Below are 19,553 nucleotides of genomic sequence, written 5' to 3'. Positions count from 1 at the left end.
TTGCTTTTGATACCCCAACCAGGAGGGAAAGTTTCTGGCCATCGAATCTTCATCAGGTTACTGCTTCCTTGTGGTATTATTTTTCTATATTTAGAGATACAGCACAGTAACAGGCTCTTCCTGCCCAGTGAGTCCATGACACCCAATTACACCCACGTGACCAACTAACCTACTGATCCTCACGTCTTTGGAATATGGGAGGAAACCCATGCAGTCACAGGGAGAACGCACAAACTCCTTACAGAGAGCAGTGGAAATAAACCCAGGTTGTTGGCACCGTAATAGCATTATGCTAACCACTATTCTACCATGCTGACCTATAGATATTCTCTCAAATTTATTAAAAGCATTACTCACTAAGTGGCCCCAAATGTCCTATATACAGGAGCACGTTCAGATCACCATTCAACTAAGGAGACAGGGTAGGCTGGGACTGTTTTCCCTGGAGTGAGGGTGGCTACGGGATAACCTAGTAGAGGTTATCTAATGACATAACATTATAACAACATCATCCAAAGTCTTGCACCAATGATGCCCCTCTCTTCCCTTCTAACAGATGAGACTTTTAGTAAGGCAAACACATATCTGAATAGTTAATATTTTTTTTGGCAATTTTTGCAGGAAACTTTGGAAATAACTTCTATAACGCAATTATGTCACCAAACCACTCATTGCAAAACTGAAAAATTTACAAAGAATAACTACCTTTTTTCACAAAGCACTTGAGACCCAGTCTCAAAGATCCAGGCTGATTCTCCAATGGAGTACAGAGGGAGTGCTGCATGTTAGAGTGTTTTCTACATACAACATTATTACTCTCAAGTGGAGATTAAACAACCAACAGGACTGCCATGATAAGAAGTAAGTGATTTCATGGTCAATCCAAAACCAAGTCTCCCACAACCAATTCAAATCCAATTCTTGCACAGCCAATTCATGTCCAACTCTGCAATAGCCAATCCAAATCTAATTCTACTATAATCAAACCAAATCCAACACAGTCATGGTCAATCCAAACACAACTCATCCATAGTTAATTGAAACCCAACTCACCCATGGGTCAGTCCAAATCAATTCACCCATGGTCACTCCAAACTCACCTCACCCATGGATAATTCAAACACAACTTGCCCTTGGCCAATCTAAACTCACCTCTCCTATGCTATTCCAAATCCAGCTCACCCATGGCCAATCCAAATTCAACTTGTCCTTAGTTTATCCATCCCAACTCATACAGTCAAACTAAACCTAATTCTCTTTTAACCAATCCATCACAACTCTCCTACAGTCAATGCAAGTTCAACTCCCTTAAAACCAATTGAATCCTAACTCTTTAGGGCCAAACCATACTCAACTTATCCATGGTCAGTCCAAACACAACTCTCCCAGGTCCAATCAAACATACCTCTCCCAGGGCCAATTCAAACTCAACTCTCCTGGGGCCAATTCAGATTCAATTCACTTACAGCTAATACAAATTCAACCTGCTCATAGCCTGTCCAAACTTTACCCAACCATAGCCAATCAGAACTTGAGCTGTCATAACCAACTTCGATTCGTCCTGACCACAACCAACTTGATCCAAACTCATGACTGGTGTTATATGTTTTCATATGTGTCCTGACCACCACTGTAGACACTATTAACTAAACCTTGCTATTGCTTACACATTGTAATTCTTATATCTTCAGGAGGGTCTTGAAGAAAGCAGAAGGAAAGACCTTGCTCTTCCTGAAAGTATTTATTAAGTACTGAGGCCGGTAGGCACTGGCTAACCCATCCCTGAAACCACATGTATGGTCAGAACACACACCTAGCCCAAACCCAAAAATATGGTCAAGTGGCCATAACCTCTTCCTGATACTACCACTGTGTCATAGGTACAAAGGCCTTGGGTCCCACACCACCAGGTTCAGGAACAGTTATTCCCCTACAACCAACATGGATAACTTCACTCACCTCAACTCTGAACTGATTCTTTGACCTACAGGATGACTTCCAAGGACTCCTTACAACTCACGGTCACAGTATTATTTGCAGCTGCGCAGTTTGTCTTCTTTGGCACATTGGCTGCCTGTCAGTCTTTGTCTGCGTAGTTATAATTCTCCATAAACTCTATGTATTTATTTTTTTCCTATGAATGCCTTCATGAGAATGAATCTCAGGTTAGTATACGGTAACACATAGGTATTTGGATAATAAATTTACTTTGAACTTGGTCAGTATACACACTCAACCCAAACTCAACCCTAACCACAAGCCAGGCTCAAGGTCAAAGAGCTTTGACCAGCGACCAATCTGGACATCAGAAGTTTTGAGAGGAGGGGATTTCACTCAGGTCCATTGTCCGAGTAGAAAAGGGAGCAGTGGGTCGCTACAGCGAAAAAGAGCTTTGAATAGTGACCAAACCGCGTTTGGGATTCATTAGCAAGAAAAGGAAGGCAGGGGCAAGCCCAGTGGCCATCATCGCAGCAGCCTTCATCTGAGTCAGAGTGGTGATCTTGAGGCTTTAGCTCTTTGAGACTTCAGTCAGAGAAAGCAAAAGAAAAGCTTGAGGTTAAGCTGTTTTTTCTCCTTCCATTCTGTACATCTGCTCAGCTAGAACAGTAGAGATGCCAGGCAGGACAGCTGAATGCTCCTCTAGCGGAATGTGAGAAGGCAGGGAGACCTCCAGTGTCCCTAATGACTGGAACTTCAGGAAGTGCATCCAGTTGCAGCTTCTAACATTCTGCGTTAAGGAGTTGGAGCTGGAACTGGATGAACTCTGGATCATTCGAGAGGCTGAAGGGGTGATATGTAGGACACAGGTAGTTAAACCCAAGAGGTAGTTAGACCCAAGGTGCAGGACACAGGAAACTGGGTGATAGTCAGGAAGGGGAAAGAGGTTAAGGAGGCAGTGCAGTTTACCCCTGTGGCCATCCCCCTCAACAACAGGTATATCACTTTGGATACTGTTGTGGGGGTTGACCTAGCAGACGAAAGTTACAGTTGTTGGGTCTCTGGTACTGAGTCAGGTTCTGTGACTCAGAAGGGAAGGAAGGAGAAGAGGCACACTGTGGTGTTAGAGGATTCGTTAGTTAGGGGAACAGCCAGGAGGTCCTGTGGGCGAGAATGAGATTCCCGGATGGCATGCTGCCTCCCGGGTACCAGGGTCGGGGATACCTCTGATCGAGTCCTCAGCATTCTTAAGTAGGAGGGTGAACAGCCATGTCCCAAGGACATGGGTAGGACGAGTAACAAGATTCTGCATAGGGAGTTCAGGGAGTTAGATGCTAAGTTAAAGGGCAGGACCTCTACGATTGTGATCGCAGGATTGCTACCCGTGCCACATGCTAGTGAGTTCAAAAGAAGGAAGATTATATAGTTTACTACATGGGTAAGGAGTTGGAGTAGGAGGGAGGGCATAAGATTTTGGAACATTGGGCTTTCTTCCAGGGGAGGTGAGACCTGTATTGAAGGGATTGTGTGCATTTGTACTGGAGGGGAACTAATATCCTAGCAGGAACATTTGGTAATGCTGCACAGTGGGGTTTAAACTAGAGTCGCAGGGGGATGGGAACCAGAGTGCCAGAACAGGTAGTGGAGAGGTTGTGGAGGCAGATGTTGGTAAGACCTCAGACAAAGTTAGGAATCAAAAGGTTGAATGTGGTGTGACTAGTGCCCTGGCCTGTGTATTTTTCAATGCAAGAAGTGTAAGTTAGAAAGGCGGATGATAGTGCTGAAGATGAGGTAGCTGGTTTACAAACAGAGGCAATGTGTAGTGAGGAGATGCTGCTGATCGGGCAAAATTACAATCAATGGGATGAGTTGCAACATAAAAGGCTGACAAAATTGAAAAGTATGAATACAGGTCTGAAGCTGTTGTATTGTTACAGATTGGCAGGTATGAAGTAGGCATCACTGAATCATAGTTGAAAGAAGATTACAGCTGGGAGCTTAATGTCCAAGGATACACACTTTATCAAAAGGACAGGTCAACGTTGCTCTGTTAGTAAAAAAAAGAAATCAGATCTTTAGAAAGAGGTGACATAGGGTCAGAAGGTGTTGAATATTGAGAGTGTGCTGACCTTTTGCATCACAACCTGGTACTCCAGCTGCAGTGCTGTAGACAAAAAAGCCTTGCAGAGGGTGGTTGGGGGAGCAGAGAAGGTTATTGGGGTCTCCCTACCTTCTGTCCAAGACCTCTTTCAGAGCTGATACCTCCAGAAGACACGGTACATCATTAAAGACCCCTCACACCCTCTCCATGAACTGTTTGTTCTTCTGCCATCAGGCAAACGTTACAGGAGCATCAAAACTAAAACCACAAGGCTACTAAACAGCTTCCTCCCACAGGCAGTCAGACTGCTAAATAGCTGCTCTACCTGACTCTGCACTGGACACTTTTAACTTGCACTGGACACTTATAACTTGATTGTAACTGACATGTGGCTGTTGTGTTTTACTATTTATTGTTATGCTTATTATTTAATGTTGCGTTTGTTATGTTATGATTGCACTGCCCCTGAGAAACGCTGTTTCATTCTGCCCTGCAGAGCTGATGTATGGTTAGAATGACAATAAAGTTTTTTGAATCTTTGAATCTTGAACCATTGTGGATAGAGGTAAGGAACAGCAGGGGTAAAAAGACCCTGATGGGAGTTCCATCCAGTAGTAAGGATATAGTGTACAAATTACAACAGGAGGTAAAAAATGCATGCCAAAAGGGGAATGTTACAGTGGCCATGGGGGATTTCAATATTAAAGTAAATTGGGAAAATCATGTTGGTGCTGCATTCCAGGAGGGGGAATTTCTAGAGTGCCTACGAGAAGGCTTTTAGAGCAACAAATTTCACATCGTACGTCAGTGATAGTAAACCTGAATATAAAATATTCTGAAGATGCTGGAAGTCCAAAGGAATATGAAAACTCCTGGAAGAACTCAGCAGCATATCTGGAAAGGAATAGAAAGTTGACATTTCAGGCTGAGACCCTTCATCAGGATGGGAAAGAAAGGGGGAAGAAGCCAGAATAAGAGGATGGGGTGAGGGGAAGGAGTAAAAGGTGGAAGGTGATAGGTGAAGCTGGGTGAATGTGGGAGGGGAGGTGAGAAACTGGGAGGTGATAGGTGGAAAAGGTAAAGGGCTGAAGAAGAAGAGATTTGATAGGAGAGGAGAGTGGTCCATGTGTGAAACGGAAAGAGGAAGAACACCTGGGGGAGATGATAGGCAGGTAAGGAGAAGGGAAGGGGTAAGAGGTGAGCCATAGTAGGGAATGGCAGAAGAGGTTCGGGGGAGGGGGAGAAATTACTGGAACTTAGAGAAATCAATTTTCATGCCGTCAGGTTGAGGGCAAACCAGAGGGAGTATGAGAGGCGTCTCTTCCAGCCTGAGAGGGGCTTCATCATGGCAGTAAAGAAGGGCATGAACCAATATGTCAGAATGAGAGTGGGGATTGGCCTTAACATTGTTGGTCACCAGGAAGTCCTGCTTTTTGCAGATAGAGCAAAGTTGCTCAACAAAGTGGTCCTCCAGTCTACGTCAGATCTCACCAAGGTAGAGGAGGCCACATCAGGAGTACTAGATACAGTGGAAGAATCCAAAAGACTCAGAGGTGAAGTGTTGCTTCACACGGAAGGATTCTTTGGGGCCCTGAATGGAGGTGAGGGAGGAGGTGAATGGGCAGGTGTAGCACTTCTTCCACTTGCAGGGATAAATGCCAGGAAGGACATTAGAGAGGAAAGATGAATCAGAGAGAGAGGAATGCCTGCAGAAAGCAGAAAGTGGGGGGTAGATAGAAGTGTGATTCTAGACACTCTCTTCTCTTCTCTCCATCGGACAGAAGATACAAAAACCTGAAAGCACCAGGCTCAAGGACACATCTATCCCGCTGTTATCATCTATCCCGGAACAGTCACCTGGTACAACATGATGAACTCTCAGCCTCACATCTATCCCAGAACAGTCACCTGGTACAACATGATGAACTCTCAGCTTCATGATCTACCTCGTTACCGCCTAGTCTACCTGTACAGCATTTTCTCTGTATTCTGCAACACTCACAACACACTGGAGGAACTCAGCAAGTTGGACAGCATCCATGGAAATGATCAGTCAATGTTTCCACGGATGCTGCCCAACCTGCTGAGTTCCTCCAGCGTGTTGTGAGTGTTGCTTTGACCCCAGCATCTGCAGAGTATTTTGTGTTTACACTGTATTCTGCATTCTGCATTGTTTTACCTTGTACCTTAATCACTGTGATGAAATTATCTGTATGGATGGACACAAATCAAAATGTTTTACTGTACCTCAGTACATACAATAATAATAAAGCATTTTTAAACCCTTAGAGCCTAGAGTTGGTTCTGATAAACCCTTGTGCTCTGCCAAGCCTCATATATTCTCAGTAGAATGGGGTGGCCAGAACTGTGCTTCGTGCTCCTGGTGTCTAATCTGACCTAAATCACCTGTAGCACAGTCTCACCATCCACTTGTAGGTCATTGCTCCATTAGCCTGTCTAATCATTTTCTGTAACTGTATGTGACATTTTAATGATCGTACATAGATCATTCACTGGATTGTCTAAATTAATTTCCACTGTTTGAAGGGCTAAGACACTTCATCTGATCCCTGAAGTGCCTCACTCTGCCTTCAGAGTATGACCATGAGAGCTACATTTAGCTCTCCTGTAGCATCTTAACAGTAAGTAAAGCAATACTCTTCCTTTGTGGCTTTGGTTAACACGAGAGAAAGTGATCCTCTCCATTTTGTTCTGTTATATTGTGTTGCTGGCTGGCATCGGTAACCCTGCCCATCACGTTGACCTTCAACAAACTCCAATCAGAAGTTCACCACAACATGCCTACCAATCTGACCTCCGGACAAGCTGAAGCTGAACCAGGGGCTTTGACGTTGGGAGCCTTTATGTCTGGTTTCACCAACTCTGGAATGACTCAATGACTCTATAACCACATCAGCAACAAGCATCCCTTAACCATGGCAGTACCGATAGTCCAAATGGAAAAGGGTGGGATCATCCGGCAAATTTTATCTGGAAGCCCCCACAACCAGGTTCAGAACAGTTATTACCCTGCACCATCAGGACCCTGAAACAGCATGGATAACTTCACTCACCTTAATGGTGAACTGACTTCACAACCTATGGACTCACTTTCAAAGATTCTACAACTCATGTTATTTACTCTATTTATTCATTGATTGATTATATTTTCACAGTTTGTCATCTTTTGCACAGTGTGTAGTTTTTCACTGATTCTATTGTATTTCTTTGTCCTATTGTGAATACTTGGAAGAAAATGAATCATGTGGTTGTTTATGGTAACCTATCTGTATGTTGATAATAAATTTACTTTGAAGTTTAACTATGGGGATAATTTGGGGGTGGGGAGCACTTGTAGGTGGTGGTGCTCCCCTGCATCTGCTGCCCTTGTCCTTCTCTATGGGCAGCTGGGGGGATTCTGTCAGAATAGATGGTGATGAATTGTTTCCTGTAGGTGAACAATGCACTAGAGTTGGAGGTGCAGGTAAGCTGAGGTTTGATTTCCTGGTCTCAGCCGTGATCTTGATGGAGACAGCAATCCAGCCCTATCTTGACCAGAAGGCACAATCAACACGGGTGGGTGGGTAGTAGGGAGGAATGGTACATCAGCACCAGAATGAGTGGTGATACTTGCGGGCTGCCCCAGCCCATCCTTAGGTTGTGTTGGTTGTTCATGCAAACAACACACTTCACTGTATGTTTCAACGTACATGTGATAGATAAATGAATCTGAATCTGCATTAAGTAAATTTGGGTGGCAGAGGGGCTCAGCTGGTCTCTCAACACCGGAGACCCAGGTTCAATCCCCACCTCGGGTCTGGCCTTGTGGAGTCTGCACTTTCTCCTTGTGACCACATTGGCTCTCCCTGGATACTTCAATTTCCTCCCATTTACTAAAGATATGGAGGTCGGGAGGTGAAGGATGTAGGTGAGTGGTGGACTTCGTGGGGAGCTAAAGAGAGTGTGTGGGGAATAAAAAAACATGGAATTTAGGATTGGTGTATATGGATGGTTGAGTGTTAGTGTGGACACAATGGGCCAAAAGGCCCGTTTCTATGTAAAACCTGGAATTCAAAAGAGAAACCATGACTACTAAACTACTGGACTGCAGTAGAAACCCCTTCAGTTCACTATACACTCGGTACTTCCTACACCTAACAGAGTAGCCGCTGAGTGCATGTTTATAGTCTTCTGCTGTTCTAGCCCATCCACTTCAAATTTCGAAGTGTTGTGCATTCGGAGATGTTCTTCTGCACACCACAGTTGTAACGCATGGTTATTTGGGTTACTGTCACCATCTTGTTAGCTCGAAACAGTCTGGCCATTCTCCTCTGTCTTCTTCACCACAGAACCACTACTCAGGATTTTTTGTTTTTGTTTTTCACACCATTCCCTGTAAACTCTTATGTGTGCACATCCCAGGTGACCAGCAGTTTCTGAGAAACTCAAACCTTCCCATCTGGTACCAACAATCATTCCATGGACAAACTCACTTGGATCACATTTCTTCCCCGTTGTGATGTTTGGTCAGAACAACAATGGAACCTCTGGATCATGTCTGCATGCTTTTATACATTGAGTTGCTGCCTCACGATTGGCTGATTAGATTAATGAGCAGGCGTTCAGGTGGCCACTGATTGTAGCTGTGTAAGGAGGTAAATCATCCAATTTTACCCAGTCAGTATCTGAATCTGAATCATTCTGACTGTCAAAGCTCAAGGTTCATCTGGTTCGAGGGCAGCATTTAGGATCAGTGATGTGCTTAAGATTGCAGACTTAAAATCACCATGTTAGGCCTCTGTTAATAATTAACAAACACATGTTTCACATTTGTCGCTTTAATTTTTTATTCCAAGCTACTGGTGTAAAAGAAATGCTACATTTCGGCATTTAGATCATAGAACATAGAACATTACAGCACAGTAAAAGCCCTTAGGCCCGCGATGTTGCACCAACCTTTTAACATAATCTAAGGTTAATCTAACCTTTCCTTCCACACAGCCCTCCATTTCTCTATCATACATGTGCCTAAGAGTTTTCTCAAGCAGTAAGACTGATCAAAATCTCCACCCACTAACTCTACCACTAGTTTGTTATTTCCCATCAGTCACCTTATGTGCAGCCTAGCATCGCTCTGTGGACATACAATCAATCTATGTATACTGTCCCTTGATAAAGTATTCAGACCCAACTATTTTCACATTTTACTGTCTCATTTTCTAAATTTAAAACATTGTGCAATATCAAATCAAAAAAAAATTCCAAAACCTGTCAACAAATTACAAAAAATTAAAAACCAAAATTGAAGCTGAAAAAGTATTCATCTCCTTTGTAATTTACTACGCTAACTTTTCTCAGGTGCAAGACTGTATATTACCTTACCAATTCACCTAATTTGTTGATGTTGAAAATTGGAGGATTGCAGACATCCCATCCCGCAAAAACTCATTTCAGGGAGGTATCACCACCATTTCAGGGAGATAGCACCCCCCACCCCCACCCCGGCGACCTCCAAGGGTGTATGTAATACTTTGTTTAGTGATTTTGTCTAATCTGTAAACCAAGTTGGGTATATGCAGCAAATGTGACATTAAAATATGTACTTATATTATATTATCATGTTTATTCTATTACAACTTTAAGCAAGTCTACAGGGAGTTTGGCCTCATCACATAGGACATCAATAGCGTAGATCCTTAGCAGCTAGTCAACTAGTTTAAATAACGTTAGCTATGCTGTAACGACACCTGTTAAACTCACCTCAACATGTCTTTTACATTTTAACCCACCATGGGCAATAGAAAAGTCACTGTTGCAAACAGTGCAGCGAGCAACACTGTCATTATTTTTGAGGTCGACTGTAAAGCCCGCCCACAGAGAAAACTGATAGGTCTACTTAGCAGGGGTCCCCAACATCTTTTGCACCGCAGACCGGTTTAATATTGACAATTTTCTTGCGGACCGGCCAACCCGTGGTGGTGGGGGGGGGGGGGTGTTAATCACAACCGGAATATAGGTGATAAGTCAATAGCATCATAACATTTTAAGTAACGTTTGGCTATTAAACACACAGCGCATATTTTCCCCATATGAACATATAAAATCATTGCAACACACCAATGTCGCTGAATCAGTGGGAGCCCTGGGCTTGTTTTCCTGCAACAACACGGTCCTATCGAGGGGTGATGGGAGACAGCGATACTCGAAGGGGGTTCCTTATGTCCTGTCTATTCCGCAATTTAGTTTTGTTACATTCATTGCAGAAAACTCCACTTCGCAGCGATATGATATTGGAAATGGAAGCAACGTTTTCAGTGCTTTCGTGGCTATCTCAGGATATTTAGCCTTGGCTTTGATCCAGAACGCCGGCAGAGATGTTATGTCAAACATAGTTTTCAACCCGCCGTCATTTGCAAGCTCGAGGAGTTGATCTTTTTCCCGCGCTGACATGGATGACGCGCGGGTAATGACCTCGCGTGTTTTCAAGTTCAACAGTGCGTGACAGGGAATGAGGGAAGGTGCAAATGACGCATATCGTTTCATATCGCCAAATCATATTGTTTCCTCACAGCCCGGTGGTTGGGGACCACTCTTAGCACGAAGAGAGACCGATCAGGATGCTCGCTCTCCCTCTCAAAAAAATCTACTTCCGGGATATTGTATATAATTTCCGGGCATCAGGGAGCCACTATTGATATGCGGGAGACTCCCGGATCTTCCGGGAGAGGTGGGATGTCTGGGATTGCATGAATAAATACCCCCTCTCTCTGTAAGGTCCAGCAGTTTGGAAGATTTTCAACAGATCAAACCAAAATGAAGAAAAAAGAGTATTTAGAGCAAGTCAAGGAAATGATAATAGAGATGTACAAATTTTGGGAAGGGTACAAGACCATCTCAAAGGTACTGAACATACCTTGGGGTTCAAAGCAGTTCATCGTGAAAAAATGGAAAAAATCTGAAACTATAGCCACACTACCAAGGTCAGGCCACCCTTCTAAACTTAATCGCTGGAGAAGAATGGCACTTATAAGAGAGGCTACTATGATCCCAACAGTCACTCTGAATGAGTTGCAAAAGTCAGCGACTGCAACTGGAGACAAAGTTCTTGGCTCCACAATCTCTAAGGCCTTGCACGAAAAAGATACTTATGAAAGAGTGGCAAGGAAGAAGCCTTGGCTTAAAAGAAAAGCATATCCTTGCCAGTAAAGACTTTGCAAAGTGTCATTTAGAAGATACTGTAAAGATCAACACGCTGGAGTCTGCACACCCAGAGACTGCCTTCATCGTCGCCGGTGACTTTAATCGAGCGTCACTGACGAAAGTCTCTCTGAAGATTTGTCAGCACATCCAGGTGAGCACTCGTGGAGATAACACATTTGACCACTGCTACACATCCTTCCGCAATGCTCACAAAGCTCTCCTCCACCCAGCTTTTGGAAAATCAGACCACTCTTTGATCCTGCTTTTGCCGGCATACAGGTAGAAGCTGAAACAAAAGGCGGCCATAGTTAAAACCACTCACTGTTGGTCCGACCAATTGGCCTCCATGCTGCAGGATTGCTTCAATGACGTCAACTGGAATGTCTTCCATGATGAAGATGTCTCCAAGTTCACTGATGGAGTCACGTGCTTCATCCGGAAGTGCATTGACGATGCCTCCCAGAAGCTGGTCAGGGTCTTCCCAAAGCAGAAACCCTAGATCAATAGTTCCGTGCGAGCAGCACTTACAGCGCCACATCGAACTTACATCACTGGCTACGAACTAGAGCTCAAGGAAAGCAGCTATGATCCGCAGAAAGCTATCAAGGCTGCGAAACTACAATATAGGGAGAAGATTGAGTCAAGATTCACAATGAATAGCACACTTGACTTGTGGCGAGGGCTGCATACCATCAAAGCCAAACATTATGGTGCAGCCAACATCGTGCCCTCTCTCCCAGATGAGCTCAATTGCTTTTATGCTTGGTTCAATGTCGCTAACTCTGAGCCGCTGAGGAAAGCCACCGCTACAACCTACAACCTGGTCATCTCTGAGGCTGAGGTACTCAGAGATGTTTCCAACAAGTTGATGTTTCCGCAGATGTTTCCAACGAGTGGACAGTCGCAAGGCTGCGGGACTGGCCGGCATCCCAGGGCGAGTACTCAGGATATGCACAGCACAACTGGCAGGTGTGTTTACAGACATTTTTAATCTCTCCCTCCCCCAGTCTAAAGTGCCCTCCTGCATCAAATTATCCACCATTGTCCCTGTACCAAAAAAGACCAAGGTAACATGCCTGAACGACTGGCATCCTGTCACTCTCACCTCAATAATAAGCAAATCCTATTTATTCTAATTTTTTTTAAAATCCTCCATGACTGATTTAGTTTTTAAAGAATGAGACAGGTTGGGTATTAAATGTTTTTGGGATCTGTTTGATGGAGGAAATCTTTTTTCATTTGAGCAATTGTCAGCTAAATATAGCCCACCCAAAACTCACTTTTTTAGATATCTACAAATTACAGACTTTCTAAGCTCTCAATTATGCACATTTCCTATAAGCTCAGATAAGAACTTACTAGATGCAATTTTTAATTTGACACCTTTTTATAATGGTTCAATATCTAATATTTATGGTATGTTACTAGAGATGAGGAATGTTCCTTTAGACAAAATTAAGAATCTCTGGGAACAAGACTTACAGACATCAATATCTGAGGAAACTGTGGAATGAAATTTTTAAACTGGTTAATACGTCATTGCTATGTGCTCACCATTCCTTCATACAATTTAAGGTGGTACATAGAGTCTATACGACTAAAGATAAACTATCTCGTTTTTATTCGGATATATCTCCCTTCTGTGACAGATGCAATAATGGAGAAGCTTCATTAATTCATATGTTTTGGACTTGTCCATGTCTTGAAAAATATTGGAAGGAAGTTTTTCAAACTTTTTCTTTACTTTTCAAAGTCAATTTTAAGCCTAATCCTCTGACGGCCCTATTCAGTATTGTTGCAGGACAAGATATCAAGTTGAAGACATCAGATTTACATATTTTGGTCTTTAGCTCTCTTATAGCTAGGAGGGCACTTTTGTTTAAATGGAAAGATGTTTCTCGTCCTACTCATGCTCAATGGTTATGCGATGTTATGTCACGCTGAGATTTAGAGAAGTTTCGTTGTTCAATTTCTGAATCTCGTCAAGACTTTCAAACATTGTGGGGACCCTTTCTGAATTATTTTCAAAACTTTCAGAACCCTCAATTCGTTGTTTAAATTTAGATGTTGGCTATTATTAATTTTTATTATAGGAGAAGGTATTTTACCTTTTTTTCTTCTTAATAAACAGCTTCGGTCTTGGTAGGGGTTAGATTTTTTTTTGTCATAAAATTGTAATAAATTAGTATATTTCAATATAACTTTGACTAACCTACATGAATACAGGGTAATGAGATTGTTACTGCAAATAGGTATAATGTAATTGGTAGTTGCTTTTTTCAACCTTCATATATATTTTCTTGTACTCTGTATTCTTTTATGTAGAAACAAATAAAAATACTGAAAGAGGGGACTACATTTGCAGCATGCTACCACCCACACTGGTCTCCCTACAATTCACCTACTGACACAACCGATTGATAGATGACACAGTAGCCACTGTTCTACATACCGTCCTTACACATCTGGGGAAGAAGGATGCTTATGTGAGAATGCTGTTCTTGGGACTACAGTTCAGCATTCAACACCATAGTTCCATCCAAGTTCAACAAGAAGCTCAGAGACATTGACCTTGACCCTGCCTTGTGCAGTTGAATCCTAGATTTCCTATTAGATCGCCAGCAGGTTGTAAGAGTGGGCTCCCTCACTTCCACCCCTCTGACTCTCAATACAAGAGCCCCTCAGGGCTGCGTACTGAGACCCCTCCTTTACTCCCTGTATACCCATGACTGTATCGCCACCCACAGCTCCAATCTACTAATTAAATTTCCAACGACACTACATTTATTGGCCTTATCTCAAACAATAACGAGGTGGCCTACAGGGAAGAAGTCATCTCTCTGACATAGTGGTGTCAAGAAAATAACCTCTCCCGCAATGTTGCAAAAACAAAGGAGCTGATTGTGGATTACAGGAGGAATGGAGACGGGCTAACCCCTATTTACATACATAAATCTGGGGTTGAGAGGGTAAACAGCTTCAAGTTCCTCAGCATACACATCACTGAAGACCTCATGTGATCTGTACACACCAGCTGTGTGGTGAAAAAAGTACAACAGCGCCTCTTTCACCTCAGACGGTTGAGGAAGTTTGGTACAGGCCCCCAAATCCTAAGAACTTTTGACGGGAGCACAATTGAGAGCATCCTGACTGGCTGCATCACTGCCTGGTATTGGAACTGTACCTCCCTGAATCGCAGGACTCTGCAGAGAGTGGTGCGGATAGCCCAGCGCATCTGTAGTTGTAAGCTTCCCATGATACAGGACATTTACAAGGACGGGTGTGTGAAAAGGGCCTGTAGGATCATTGGGGACCTAAGTCATCCCAACCACAATCTATTCCAGCTGCTACCATCCAGGAAGCGGTACCACAGCATAAAAGCTAGGACCAACAGGCTCCGGGACAGCTTCTTCCACCAGGCCATCAGACTGATGAACTCACGCTGATTTGAGTGTACTCTATATTACACTGACTGTTCCATTTATTATAAATTATTGTAAATTACTATGATTGCACATGGCACATTTAGATGGAGACGTAACATAAAGATTTTTACTCCTCGTGCATATGAGGGATGTAAGAAATAAAGTCAATTCAGTTCAATTCAGATGTGGAAGAAGAATGACATTTATTAGCCTCAACACTAAAGTTCAAAGTTCAAAGTAAATGTTATTATCCAGGTACATATATGTCACCATATACAACCCTAAGATTAATTTTCTTGCTGACATATAAATAAAAAGCAATAAATAATGAGAATATGAGATAACAAGATAAAGAGCCCTTGACAGTGAGATCATTAGTTGTGGGACCCTTTCAATGATGGAGTAAGTGAAGTTGAGCATGGTTAACTCATTTTGTTCAAGATTGAGGTGCAGTAACTGTTATTGAACCTGGTGGTGCAAGTCCTGAGGCTCCTGTACCTTCTACCTGATGGCAGCAGCGAGAAGAGAGCATGACCCGGGTGGTGGGGGTCCCTGACGATGGATGCTGCTTTCCTATGACAGCATTTCATACAGATGTGCTCAATAGTTAGGAGGGCTCTACCCACGATATACTGGGCCGAATCCATCCAAAGGTATTGGTGTTTCCATACCAGGCTGTGATGTAGCAAGTCAATATACTCTCCAGTACACATCTGTGGAAGAGGGTCAAAGTTATAGATGTCATGCCGAATCTCCACAAGCTCCTGAGGAGGTAGATGCACTGCTGTGCTTTCTTTGCAATTGCATTTACGTGCTGGGACCAGGACAGGTTCTCTGAAATAGTAACGCTCAGAAATTTAAAATTGCTAACCCTCTCATCCACTGATCCTCCAATGAGGTCATGGACGTCTGATTTCCCTCTCCTAAAGCCTGTCATCAGTTCCTTAGTAAGTGGTACAAGTAGCATACATTTAATATTGCACATCAACCAGGTGACACCATCCCTACTGTAATGTTTGGTAGAGGTAACATCATGATATGGGCAACACACATCAAAGTTGCTGGTGAACGCAGCAGACCAGGCAGCATCTCTAGGAAGAGGTGCAGTCGACATTTCAGGCCGAGACCCTTCGTCAGGACTAACCGAAGGAAGAGTGAGTAAGGGATTTGAAAGTGGGAGGGGGAGGGGGAGATCCAAAATGATAGCAGAAGACAGGAGGGGGAGGGATAGAGCCAAGAGCTGGACAGGCGATAGGCAAAAGGGGATACGAGAGGATCATGGGACAGGAGGTCTGGGAAGAAAAGACGGGGGGGGGGGGACCCAGAGGATGGGCAAGGGGTATATTCAGAGGGACAGAGGGAGAAAAAGGAGAGTGAGAGAAAGAATGTGTGTATAAAAATAAGTAACAGATGGGGTACGAGGGGGAGGTGGGGCCTAGCGGAAGTTAGAGAAGACGATGTTCATGCCATCAGGTTGGAGGCTACCCAGATGGAATATAAGGTGTTGTTCCTCCAACCTGAGTGTGGCTTCATCCTCCAACCTGAGTGTGGCTTCATCTTTACAGTAGAGGAGGCCGTGGATAGACATGTCAGAATGGGGAATGGATGTGGAATTAAAATGTGTGGCCACTGGGAGATCCTGCTTTCTCTGGCGGACAGAGCGTAGGTGTTCAGCAAAGCGGTCTCCCAGTCTGCGTTGGGTCTCGCCAATATATAAAAGGCCACATCGGGAGCACCGGACGCAGTATATCACACCAGCCGACTCACAGGTGAAGTGTTGCCTCACCTGGAAGGACTGTTTGGGGCCCTGAATGGTGGTAAGGGAGGAAGTGTAAGGGCATGTGTAGCACTTGTTCTGCTTACACGGATAAGCGCCAGGAGGGAGATCAGTGGGGAGAGATGGGGGAGACGAATGGACAAGGGAGTTATGTAGGGAGCGATCCCTGCAGAATGCAGAGAGAGGGAGGGAGGGAAAGATGTGCTTAGTGGTGGGATCCCGTTGGAGGTGGCGGAAGTTACAGAGAATAATATGTTGGACCCGGAGGCTGGTGGGGTGGTAGGTGAGGACTAGGGGAACCCTATTCCTAGTGGGGTGGCGGGAGGATGGAGTGAGAGCAGATGTATGTGAAATGGGGGAGATGCGTTTAAGAGCAGAGTTGATAGTGGAGGAAGGGAAGCCCTTTCTTTAAAAAAGAAGACATCTCCCTCGTCCTAGAATGAAAAGCCTCATCCTGAGAGCAGATGCAGCGGAGACGGAGGAATTGCGAGAAGGGGATGGCGTTTTTTCAAGAGACAGGGTGAGAAGAGAAATAGTCATGATATGGGGATGCTTTTCAGCAGCAGGGACTGGAAATCTAAACAGGAGAGATGGAAGATGAACGCTGCTAAATACAGAGAGATGCTGGATAAAAACCTGCTAGTCTCTGCCAGAAAGCTTAAACTGGCAAGGAAGTTTGTCTTTCAGCAGGACAGTAACCCAAGCACACTGCCGGAGCAACCAGAGAGTGGCTCCAAATGAAGAAAATTGATATTCTTGAGTGGCCCTGTCAGAGTCCTGACATTAACCGGATTGAGCATCTCTGGCAAGACCTCAAGATTGGTGTCCACTGCCACTGTCTAACTAACCTGGCACAGCTTGAGCAATTTGCAAGGAGGAATGGGCAAATGTTGCTCCAACACATTGTACAAAGCTAACAGAGACTTCTCCAAAAAGACTACTGGCTGTAATAGCTGTGACTACTTACTACTTACTGAGCTAAGGGGGATGAATACTTTTGAACTGCTGACTTCTCAGCTTTTGGATTTTTAGTTTTTCATGCTTTACAATTTTCCCTGTATTTCTGGACTCTACTGTGAAAAAAAGGAGCATGTGATACACAAATAAAAATTCTCAGTTAAATTGATCAAAATTCTTGGTTGTAATACTCATTTATGTGAACAAAGGTTTGGGGGGCCTAAGTACTTTTACAAAGCATTGTTTAAGCTATCTTATGTATTTATATTTATTGTGTGTTTTTTTAATAAAATTATTGTGTTCTTTATCTTTTACAGTTTTTTTGTGTTGCATCAGATTCAGAGTAACAAATATTTCATTCTCCTTACATTTGTGAACAAGAAATTACATAAAACTCTCTTGAATTTAATGTATCTGCCTCTACCATCACCCCTGGCAGGGCATCCCATGTACCCACCCCTCTCTGTGTACCTTTTTTTGATATACAGTGCCTATTAAAAAGTATTCACACCCCTTGGAAGTTTTCACATTTTATTGTTTACAACATTGAATCACAGTGGATTTAATTTGGTTTTTCTGACACTGATCAGCCGAAAAATGCTCTTTTGTGTCAAAGTGAAAACAGATCTCTACAAAGTGATCTAAACTAATTACAAATATAAAACACAAAATAATTGATTGCATAACTATTTACTCCTCTTTAATATAACACACCACTGGTGCAGTGAATTGGTTTTAAAAGTCACATAATTAGTTAAATGGAGATCTGATTTTGGAGATCTGTGTGCAGTCAAAGTGCTTCAATTGTAGTAAAAATACACGTGTCTGGAGGGTCCAGCTGCTGGTGAGTCAGTATCCTGGCAAAACCCTCACTACGAAGACAAAGAACACTCCAAGCAACTCTTCAAAAAAGTTATTGAAAAGCACAAGTCAGGAGATGGATTCAAGAAAGTTTCCAAGTCACTGAATATCCCTTGGAGTACAGTAAGTCAATCATCAAGAAATGGAAAGATATGACACAGCTGTAAATTTGCCTAGAGAAGGCCATCCTCAAAAACTGAGTGACTGTGTAAGAAGGGGGCCAGTGAGGAAGGCCACCAAGAGACCTATGACAACTCTGGAGGAGTTACAAGCTTTAGTGGCTGAGATGGGAGAGACTGCACATATAACAACTGTTGCCTGGGTGCTTCACCAGTCGCAGCTTTATGGAGAGTGGCAAAGAGAAGCCGCTATTGAAAAAACTCACATGAAATCTGAGCTTGAGTTTACCAGAAGGCATGTGGGAGACTCTGAAGTCAGCTGGAAGAAGGTTCTATGGTCTGATGAAACCAAAGCTGCGTTTTTTTGGCCAGCAGACTAAATGGTATGTTTGGCGTAAGCTAAACACTGCACATCATTAAAAACACACCATCCCTTCCATGAAGCATGGCGGTGGGCTGCATTATGCTGTGGGGATGCTTCACTGCAGTAGGCCCTGGAAGGCTTGTGAAGGTGGAGGGTAAAATGAATACAGCAAAATACAAGGAAATCCTGGAGCACTCTGCAAGAGAACTGCCACTTAGGAGAAAATTTGCTTTCCAGCAAGACAATGACCCCAAGCATAAAGCCAAAGCTACACAGGAATGGTGTAAAAACAAGAGTTAATATCCTGGAGTGGCCAAGTCAGAGTCCAATCCAAATGAGAATTTGTGGCTGGACTTGAAAAGGGCTGTTCACTCACAATCCCCATGCAATCTGACAGAGCTTCAGCAGTTTTGTAAAGAAGAATGGGGGAAAATTGCAGTGTCCAGATGTGCAAAGCTGATACAGACCTATCCACAAAGACTCAAGGCTGTAATTGCTGCCAAAGTTGCATTGACTAAATACTGACTTAAAGGGGAAGAATGCTTATGCAATCAATTATTTTTGTGTTTTATATTTGTAATTAATTTAGATCACTTTGTAGAGCTCTGTTTTCACTTTGATATGTAAGGTTTCTCTTGATAGATCAGTGGGGAAAAAAGCCAAATTAAATCCACTGCGATTCAGTGTTGTAAAACATTGTGCAGAAGTTACAGAGAGTCTGCAAAGAGATATAGATAGGTTAAATGAGTGGCCCAGGGTCTGGTAGATGGAATACAATGTTGGTAAATGGGAGATCATCCACTTTGGAAGG

The sequence above is a fragment of the Mobula birostris genome, chromosome 9 (assembly GCF_030028105.1).
Source record: "Mobula birostris isolate sMobBir1 chromosome 9, sMobBir1.hap1, whole genome shotgun sequence".
NCBI lineage: Eukaryota > Metazoa > Chordata > Chondrichthyes > Myliobatiformes > Myliobatidae > Mobula > Mobula birostris.
The sequence above is the reverse complement of the archived record's forward strand: the minus strand, read 5'-3'. Positions refer to the sequence as shown.